The sequence below is a fragment of the Centruroides sculpturatus genome, unplaced genomic scaffold (assembly GCF_000671375.1).
Source record: "Centruroides sculpturatus isolate CEXI.00-Female unplaced genomic scaffold, Cexi_2.0 scaffold217, whole genome shotgun sequence".
In the NCBI taxonomy this organism is placed as follows: domain Eukaryota; kingdom Metazoa; phylum Arthropoda; class Arachnida; order Scorpiones; family Buthidae; genus Centruroides; species Centruroides sculpturatus.
Genome location: NW_019384750.1, coordinates 31,122 through 40,973, shown reverse-complemented (window position 1 = coordinate 40,973; position 9,852 = coordinate 31,122).

Genomic DNA, 9,852 nt, shown 5'->3' with positions numbered 1-9,852 from the left:
CGCAGAAGGACGACGCCACGTGTAGACCGCCATATTGTGCGGATGGCAGTTGCTGACAGATGTGCAGTGGCAGCACAGATCCGAGCAGTAGTTACTGCCAGAGTCACCCCACGGACAATTGTAAACCGATTGCTTGATGCTGGGCTGAGATCTCAAACCCCCATGCAATGTGATCCTTTAACCAGATTTCATCGCCAACAATGCTGCTAGACGTAATTGGACACATGAATAGCGTACAATTCTGTTTAGTGATAAATCCCGATTCTGTTTAGGCCAATGTGATAGTCAGTAACATGTCCGCCAGCGTGCTGGAGAAAAAGCCCACCCTGCTGTGATTTCAGAATGCCACTCAGGTCCGACTCCTGGTGTCATGGTTTTGGGGGCAATCAGTTACGACAGCAGGACCAAATTGGTGGTTGTTGAAGGCACAATGATCACCCGCCAGTATGTGGACAGGGTGATCCATCCAGTAGTCATAACTTTCATGAACACCATCCAAAATGGTATCTTCCAACAAGATAATGCCCATTTTCATGCTGCTGCCATCACAAGACAGGCCTTGCAAAATGTCGCAATCATAGATTGGCCTGCCCGGTCTTCAGATTTATCCCCTATAGAGCATGTCTGGGATATCATGGGTAGACAGATTACATCTCATAGCCATCCAGCGCGCACTGTACAACAATTGACTGCACAAGTTGTGCAGACATGAAGAGACATACCCCAACAAGACATTCAACCACTTATTGTTTCAATGCCTGCAAGGATCCAAGAGTGTATCCATGCTCAAGGTGGTCATACCTCTTACAGAAACATGTACCAAACAGCAATAAAACTTTGCGTAATTTATTTCATTTTGTATTCATTTCTTCTGGATATGCCCCTGTACATGTTTACCAAGTTTCGTGAATTTCTATCAATTCTATCTGGATGTAACATTTTCAATTTCCGCCAGTGTATTACAAAGGATATTTATTACATTGTACCGGTACATGGATACCGAATACAAGTCACATATAATTATGAATATAATGTATAAAATAGAATATAGTCGACCCCCTATAACGCGGTAGATACGTCCCACTTTATAAGAATTTCGCGTTGTAGGAATCCTTTAAATAAATGAGCCAAATCACGCCCGGCACACGTGCAGTTTACGAACTACGGCCGTTTGAAATGTTTTCTTCCATAAAATTAATCGATTCTAGACTAATTTGACTCAACATTTCCAAAACACGTACTGTATAATTTTTTGGTAATAATCCGTATAAACTATGCTATAAACAAAAAATTGTAGGATTACTTACCGAGTGTGCACCGTTCGACGACGCCATTGCTTAAGCTTGTTTTCGTCGCGGAGCGGCGCACCAAACGGCGGGCGCGTTTTCTGATAAGTTATTTTTCTGCAAAAAATTCGTTGAACTTTGGAGACATCATTAATAGAAATAATTTTTATGACTGTTTAATAAAAAATGTTTTTTTTTTTTTTTTCACAAGAAATGTATAAAATTACAGTAATGTATTAGACTTACAGTATCTAATTTAAATACTGTACAGACGATAGTAAACTCAACTTACCCGCCTAAACTCTCCGTAGCGTGTAAATAGTTCGGCTGCTCATCCACTATTGGTCCAGATTCGACCATTCCTGTCGCGACACGAGTCGGCGATGACATTTTACTGCATTTTACGAGTCTGTTTTAGCGTCTTTATACGAATACGGTCGCAATTTTTTAAAGTTGTTCTCAAACCGAAACAAATTTTCTCATAAGAAACAATATAAAATGGATTAGAGGAGGAATTCAACTGACGTTCATAAACGAAAATCTCGCCTTTTCTCAAAATCATCGTCCAATAAGAGTACTGTATTAGAATTTACCGTTTATGACCAATCAGAAAACGAGGCCGGCTATATAAATGTACTGTACTTGGATTCTGATTCGTTAAAACTTTTACTGGGAGCGAAAGGATGCTTACCATCCTCTCGTTCCTTTTTTATACAGAATTTGTTAATTAAATTTTAATTATAATTGTTTTTACTTTAATTTTAAAGCTAGAAGAAAAAGTAATATTTAGATCAAAAACTTTAATTTGAATCTTTGACAGATTTTGTATGCATTAAATAGTTGAAAAAAATGAATTATTTATTTTTTTTAAATGCATAGATTTGTTCAGTTTTACTTTTTTAAATTTCTAAATCGTCTGAGATAATTGATTTTAAAGGATATTTAAAAATTTAGACTAAAAACAGTGTTATATATGGGTGTTTTTAAAACACCCATATATAAAAACTCAACAGTTTTATTTTAAATGGAATTGACCTCTGAAGCGATCAACAGTTACATTCGATCCAACGACATTCGACGTGGTATCAAAATTTATACCAATTTCAAAAGAAATCAAAATGAGTGATGCAGTGAAGTGATTGATTTTGTCTGAAGATTCTGCACTTCGGCATCACTTTTTCTCTTCAATCTTCAAATTAAAGTTCTGATATTGTTAATAACTGATATATAACTGTATTTATCATAGAGCACTGTCATGCTGTTTTGATATTTTATTAAAAAAAATCTATATATATAAATGAGGATGTATGTTTGTTTGCTATGCACTCCTAAGCCATTGGACCAATTGCAGTTACTTAATTAAACATACTGTACTTCTAATGTTGGGTGGTATGTATGACATTTTAAGTTTTCAGGATTTGATTCACATTATTAATACCTAAATAGAGGCCAGTTTCCCATAAAAGTGCTCAACTTTCATCTATCCAACTCCATTCTTGATACTAAAGAAGGACAAATGGATGACAGTGGGAATTTATAGGTCTACAATTTTTTCAAATTGCAGTCCAATAATTTGAACTCTTTCGATATTCAAATTATTTTCAGGAACATATTATATTTGGACAACAAGATATGGCTATATGGTTGTATTTTACTGCTCAGTACTGATAAAATAATGCTAAAATACATTTCATCTTTCATAATATGCAAGAGTACAATATTATTTTTATTATATCACAAAAACTAGAACATTAAGTATTAATAAGGATTTTCATTCTGATAAATTCTAAAAAATGGTATCAATCAGACAAATCATCTAAGAATCATGATTAGAACAATTACAAATTCATGACTTTCTAATTGAAAATTGATTTTCGCACTTTTTCAGAATGTTAATACATTTACAGTATATTACTTGATTTTTAGAATGTTATTCTTAGGAAATCACTTTTGTAAGTTTATTACTATCTGATAACTCATTTTAAACAATGTTTTGTAAAATTAGTGGCTTGTCCCTGTACTCAAATCATACTTTTCCTTTATCAACAGAACACCTTTCAGGGAAAAATTTTTGAATTGAAATAACATGACTTCAGGTTTGCATTAGAAGTTCGTATATAGTTAATCGAGGCCTCCTGCCCCTAAGGTTTCCATTTCTAGTCTTGTCTTTCATCTATCTAACTTTGTTCTCAAGAAAAAGGAAGGAAGAACGAACGGACAAGAGTGGGAATTTGTGTGTACAGTTTTTTTCAAATTGCAGCCCAAAAAGACTAGATTATTAAACCATAATTTTTTTATGCCTTTGGATCCATGTACAGTCATATTCAACATTACCAAGGGTTTTTACTTTCTTAACTGTTATATATAACAAAGGAAAAGTATAGTGATCGGTCAAAAATGATTTTACAAGATTTTACATTTTCGAACTCAGGACAACTTGAAATGTCAAGAAATAAAAAAAAAAAATTCAGGGCTTTTTTCCTGTGTACACACACAGGAAAAAAGCCCTTGCAAAACTTCAGAAAAAATTTCTGAAATTTTGCAAGGAGGTTTGGGTATTACAGAGATTAAAAAATTAATGAAATTTCCTACTCATCAAAACAAAGGACAAAAATATTGCACACTTGAAGATAATGCTAAAAGTATATTACAATTTATACTTTGTAGTGAATCCCTGGTTCTTAATAATCTGGCATTGAATGCACTAGTTTTTGCACAACTTCAGAGGAAATTTTTTACCATTATTCAAGGAGAAGTCTTTGAAATGATTTAAGTTCAATATCTCTTATTCTCTCAATCTATCAAGTTTTTTCCATAAATGTTCAATAGGATTCAAATCTGGAAATTGTGGGGATGTTTCAGAGTGTGAGGTGTAGATAAAGTAATCATTGATGGACAATACAAGTCATATGTTTATGGTCATTGTCCTGCTGAAAGTAAAAGCCATCTCCAGATTTAGTTTATTTGCACTTTACAGAAAATTTTCCTTGAGAGTATTTAAACACATCATTTTATCCATTGTACTGTCTATGAATAGAAGTTTTCATACATTAGTAACTAACATACAACTTCCATGTTTTACTGTGGCTTGAATATTCTTTTCTTGCAGCTTTATGTTGGGTTTTCTCTAGCAAAGTAAATTTTTTCCATTGTTACGAATTAAAGTGAATTTATTTTCATCTGAAAACAACACTTTAGACCAAAATGAATTATGTTTATTTATATGATCTTTTATAAAAGCAAGCTTTTTTCAATTAATTTTACTTGTATATGGCTTTCTTCTGGCTACTCTCATTCTGTAACCTGCACAATGAAGGATTTGGCAGACAGCTTTTGAATGAATCACCTTGTTGAAATCTTCCGTTAGCATCATTCAACTTTAGTTGAAGATATTTTTGGTTGCTTCTTGACTGAACAGACTACATCTCTCTCTTCTCTGGGAGTAAGCTTTTATCTGGGCCGTATTTTGGTTTATTTTCCAAACTGCAAGTCAATTTAAAACGTTTAATTACATTTCTTACAGTAAATTATTTTCCCAATTTCTGAATATGATTTCTTAAGACTACACAAATGTGAGATGATTTTTCTTTCTTCTATTGTTGTTTCAATACCTCTGCTATTCATTTTGATAACAACAACTAGATTGAAATAACAATAACTTTCATATCTGATAAGGTTGAAAGAAACATTGGACTTCATACATCCACTAAACTGGACATAGAAAATGACATGGATACAACTAATTTGCTTAAATATCATCACTATGCCAATACTTTTGTCCGTTCAAATCATGTATGTAAATATACTTTATAAGTTTTCAAAGCCAAAAATACATAACAACACTAAATAAAAATATTATTTGTGTGATGAATAACTTCTGTTATGTGGAAATTTCACAGAGCTACAAGATTTTTTACTAATAAATTTATACAAGAAAATTTAAGTTGTTATGCACCACGATAATGCAATACTTTTGTCCATCCTTGGGAGACTATCCAATTTTGCAAACAAGTGATTTAATTGTTGATTTATTATTTTCTAGGTAAAGTTTAGCCTAGTCTGTTGGTTATCAATTTATTTTGTTATTTTTTTTTGAATAGTTCTCTCATGTAAATGTAAATTTAAGTTTAGAATGTATTTAATTTTTTTGTTTATTATTTCATTAATATTGTTGTATATATTTGTGGGATAGATTGTATAATTTTGTATATTTATTTTGCTTTTTATTCTTTTTCCCACATCATGGATTATACCAGTATGCTTAGATAAAATAAATAAAAAATACTTTTGTCCATCACTGTATGCCAATGATGCCAAAGTGTTTGTGCATTATTTTGAACTTTTATGTTTAGCATGAGATCCATACACATCTTGTTTGATATAAATCCTAAATTTTGTTTATGTACCTGTGATCTGGATTCAAGTTTTAATAGTAATCATTTTGATTTTGCAATTTTCTTAATATTTCAAAATACAACCATCATAAGTATCAATTTATTATTATTACTTTTTAGTAATCTTGAACAATATTGGGCTTCATTAATGTTATATTGTTCAATTCCTTAAATACTTGTCAGAAAAATTAATTTGAAAGTTGTTATTATTCTGTTTGATCAGTTTTAAGATATAGAAACTCAATTCACTAGTTTAGGAGCAAAAGCATTTAAAAAGTTCTCTCTGGAGCTCTATAATTCTGAAGTTAATATTGCAAATAAAAAACTTATTTTTCTAATTCAAATAAATATTTGCAATTAAATTATATTTTTGAAAACTAACAAAAATGTTCAAAAATCATAAATTTTGAAATTAGTAATTAAATAACACACTATAAATGATATATCAACATGACATTTAACTACTAGAATGATTTAATAGTCCACTAAATCTGTAATACAAATAAGACATTTATATATAATAAAAATTACGATAATGCAATACTATATAATAAATTATCATTATATAAGAGGAAATCATTAAAATTGACTTCCTCTCCAATATCCGTTGTAGGCATAGTCAACTAAGACAAAATCTAGGTCACAAATTATTGTGCAATGTAACTTGATTATAAAACAAATCTTATGTTTTTTAGCAATATTATACAATACCTGGTATATTTAAAACTGAATTTTAAGTGTAAGTATTAATAACACCTTTCAGGGAAAAATTTTAAAACTGAAATAATGTGACTTCTAGAGCAAATTGGAAGTTTGTATAAAGTTAATCGGAGCCTCCTGCTACTAAGCTTTCCATATCTAGTCTCAACTTTCATCTATCTAATTCCATTCTTGAGATTAAGGAAGGACAGACAGACAAACAACAGTGGGAATTTATAGGTCTACAATTTTTTCTAATTGCAGCTCAATAAATGAATGTGATTCTGGCATACAGGATCAGCATACTACACATTATGTAATGTAAAACAACTTGACATAATTGACATTAATTTTTGATTGATATAAATCACCAATCAGCAACAGGGTCAGCATAGGTGAACAATAAATGTTGTCCTCATCCAAACTATCTGTTAAAATATTAAAAAATTAGACAGGATTTCAGTGGCGTGACGTGACATTTGATGATAGGGAAGCTGTGTTTCTGTAAGAAGCTGACACCCAGGGGCAATCAGTCAATTGCGCATCAGTGATGGTCTAGTCCATTCGTATTGTTTATTCGATAAGCCAGTAAAAACCATAGACTTCTCTAAACGCATTTTTAATATCACAATTACATTCCGAATCGCTAGCCACAATATAAGGGCTACAATTAAAAATAAAATAATAAAAACTTACTCAGTGAAATAAAATGTGGTAGATGTACCAGTACATATCTGGTACAAAATATTCTTCAATTGTATGAATACACTTTTAAGGAAAATTATAATTAAATATAGCTTTGTAAAGAAACGTACATAAAAATATAAAATATTCTTTACTTTTTAAATCTTAACACAATGCACTTAGTCAAATAGCTCCCTACGAATGGATGGAATCGAAGACGGTTGCAGAGTGTGCATACACGCGGACTGCCAAATCCCCAGGGGGCCGATACTGGTCAAATACCTCTTTTGTCGCATTGCTAGTATATCTCAAAGGATGCAACAGGGCTGTTGTAGATTTTAAACGTTTCTCACCATAGCTGTAAAAATCTAAATATGTTAAACTTAATAGTCATTTGTTTTCTAATTCTAAACTAATTCGTTTTAGGACCAAGTGTCCTCAGAAATTTCCAAAATTTACAACTTTTCGGTTACACTCATTGAACTGGAAAAATTTCTGTCTTTATTACATTAATAATACAGTACGAAGAAATCAGTCTCCACTGTACTCGGCTATAGATTAGTTCGGTTAAGCTTTTGTTTAACTAAAATTTTGGCTCTTTCATCAGGTTTTTGTTTATGTCCCCAATTCCCTAATCGCTTAATTGTTTAACTACTTCTTAAGTAGAAATAAGTCGAAAACCAGTTACTTTGTACTCAAATATTTGTAGTCTTGGGAAAAAAGTGGAAAGACAAATTTTTATGACAACGGATACATAAATCATAAATTTAAGGAAAATAAATTCTAGAGCTTTTTCTGTATCTTATGCATTAAATTCTCTCTCATTCATAAAATTTAGTTGTAAATGATGCTGTCAAAGTAACAGTTAATTTTTTTAACATTATACAAGAATTGTACACGTTTTTTCTGCATCCCCTTAGAGATGAGACATACAAAATCACTGGTTTAACATTGAAATCCGTGAGTAATATAAAATTGGAGAGCGGAATAAATATATCAAATATTTTAAAGGATTTTTTTAACTCCTGTCAACTATACAGAACTATCATAAAAACATACCAGTAAATTCTTATCAGTCAGGTTAAGTTATAAATCTACTCATGATTCATGTAATTGGGCGAGGGCGGCCAAATATCTAGCGGGAAGGCAGCTAACAGCCCAGAACCGGTCCTGGATAGAATTGGATGTGATATACATGTAGCATCCACCAGCTAAACCAGGTGAGGTTGGTGCTCTGTAAAACGCATGCGCAAATCTGGCTTTTTGGATGCTGACGACACAGCGTTTCCACTCCGCAACTAATAATCAAATATACAATAACAATCTTATTGTTTTTTTCACGTGTAGTATAGAAATTTGTAATAAGATAGATAATGCGGTTATAATAAAATATTGTGCAATTATTTTCATATAATTAAAATTAATATGTATTTATTTTTTTTAGAAAATATAAGGGAAGCAGCGCATCCACCACTTCCAATGATGGCACGCCACTGCAGGATTTGAATCTGGATCCATCAAATTGGTAGTGGATGCGAGTATCTGATACCTTGCAGTGAAGCAGCCTACCACTTAAGTTAGAGTGATAGAACCTCTCTCGTTTCGTTGGGTATCAGACAAGTTGAATCATATGAGAGTCATGGTTACATAGAATCAAGACAAGAGTCTTGATTCTATGTAACATGAATATAAAACTTATATTCATTGGGAAGAACATAAATTATTCTTACTATTGATATTCAAAATCATCCAGCAGTGCAATCAATAAGTTTATCTACTTCATAGACAACAGTCTGTTCTATTAACATCAGTTGCTGTTGAACCTCAGTGGCCCCATGGCCTTTTGATGATTACAAACTTCCTTAATTAAGGATGATTGCTCTAAAAAGGAAGCCCTGTAGACTGTACTCTATGATAATCTCCAGATGGCATGGTATTGGTGATGAGTCTATGATGCTATGCAACTGAACCTTTGGTGTAAAAAAGGTAACTTTGGAGAGAAGAACTGTTTCTTTTTGATGGAAAAAGACCTTAAATTTCTTCAGGAAAAAAGAATTGCAGTAAAATACTTGATCTTTTGGTGAAAAGATGGTGTGTCCTTGGGATAAAGGTTTTTAAAGGTACAATATTCCTATTCTGACTGGACACGATCCATTTCTTTTCTTCTGGTTGGTCCCCATCTTCTTGCTAGGGATCAAAATCCCAGAACAAGAGCTCATAATTCAAAAGGGGAAAGTGTTTTTCCCTCCATTTACAAGAGGATGTCACTGACTAAAAGATCAGTTCTACTAGATGCTTTATCAATCAGGTGTTTGAATGTTGAAGGTTCATTGAATAACACAAAGCTCAGGATGAAAAAATTCATACAATACATATGGGAATGACAAATGCAGTTTTCTTCCAGTCTTGTTCATCCACTTACTACTTGTCAATGACAGTAATATAGATCAGCAATTTCACAAATTTCAGCAATTTGGTCACACTCAAAGCAGATGGGAACATTGGCAGTGATTTACCAAATGTTGGTGAATCTCAGCTCAGTTTGTTGATACATTGGCAGAGCCAACATGTCTTGATCTTGGTATGATTTTGGTTCTACTGATGGTATCAGACATTTTCAATTTGGAGAGAAGTCAAGATAAAGATTGTGGAAGTCTTAAGTTCAGTGGCCAGCAAGACATCAAACAGGTCTTTGGCAATGCTTATCATCAGGTGTTCCAGCTTCTTGATGTGTGTTGATTTCTTGGCACAGAGCAAGGGCATCCCAGATGTAGGATTCATTGTCTTCC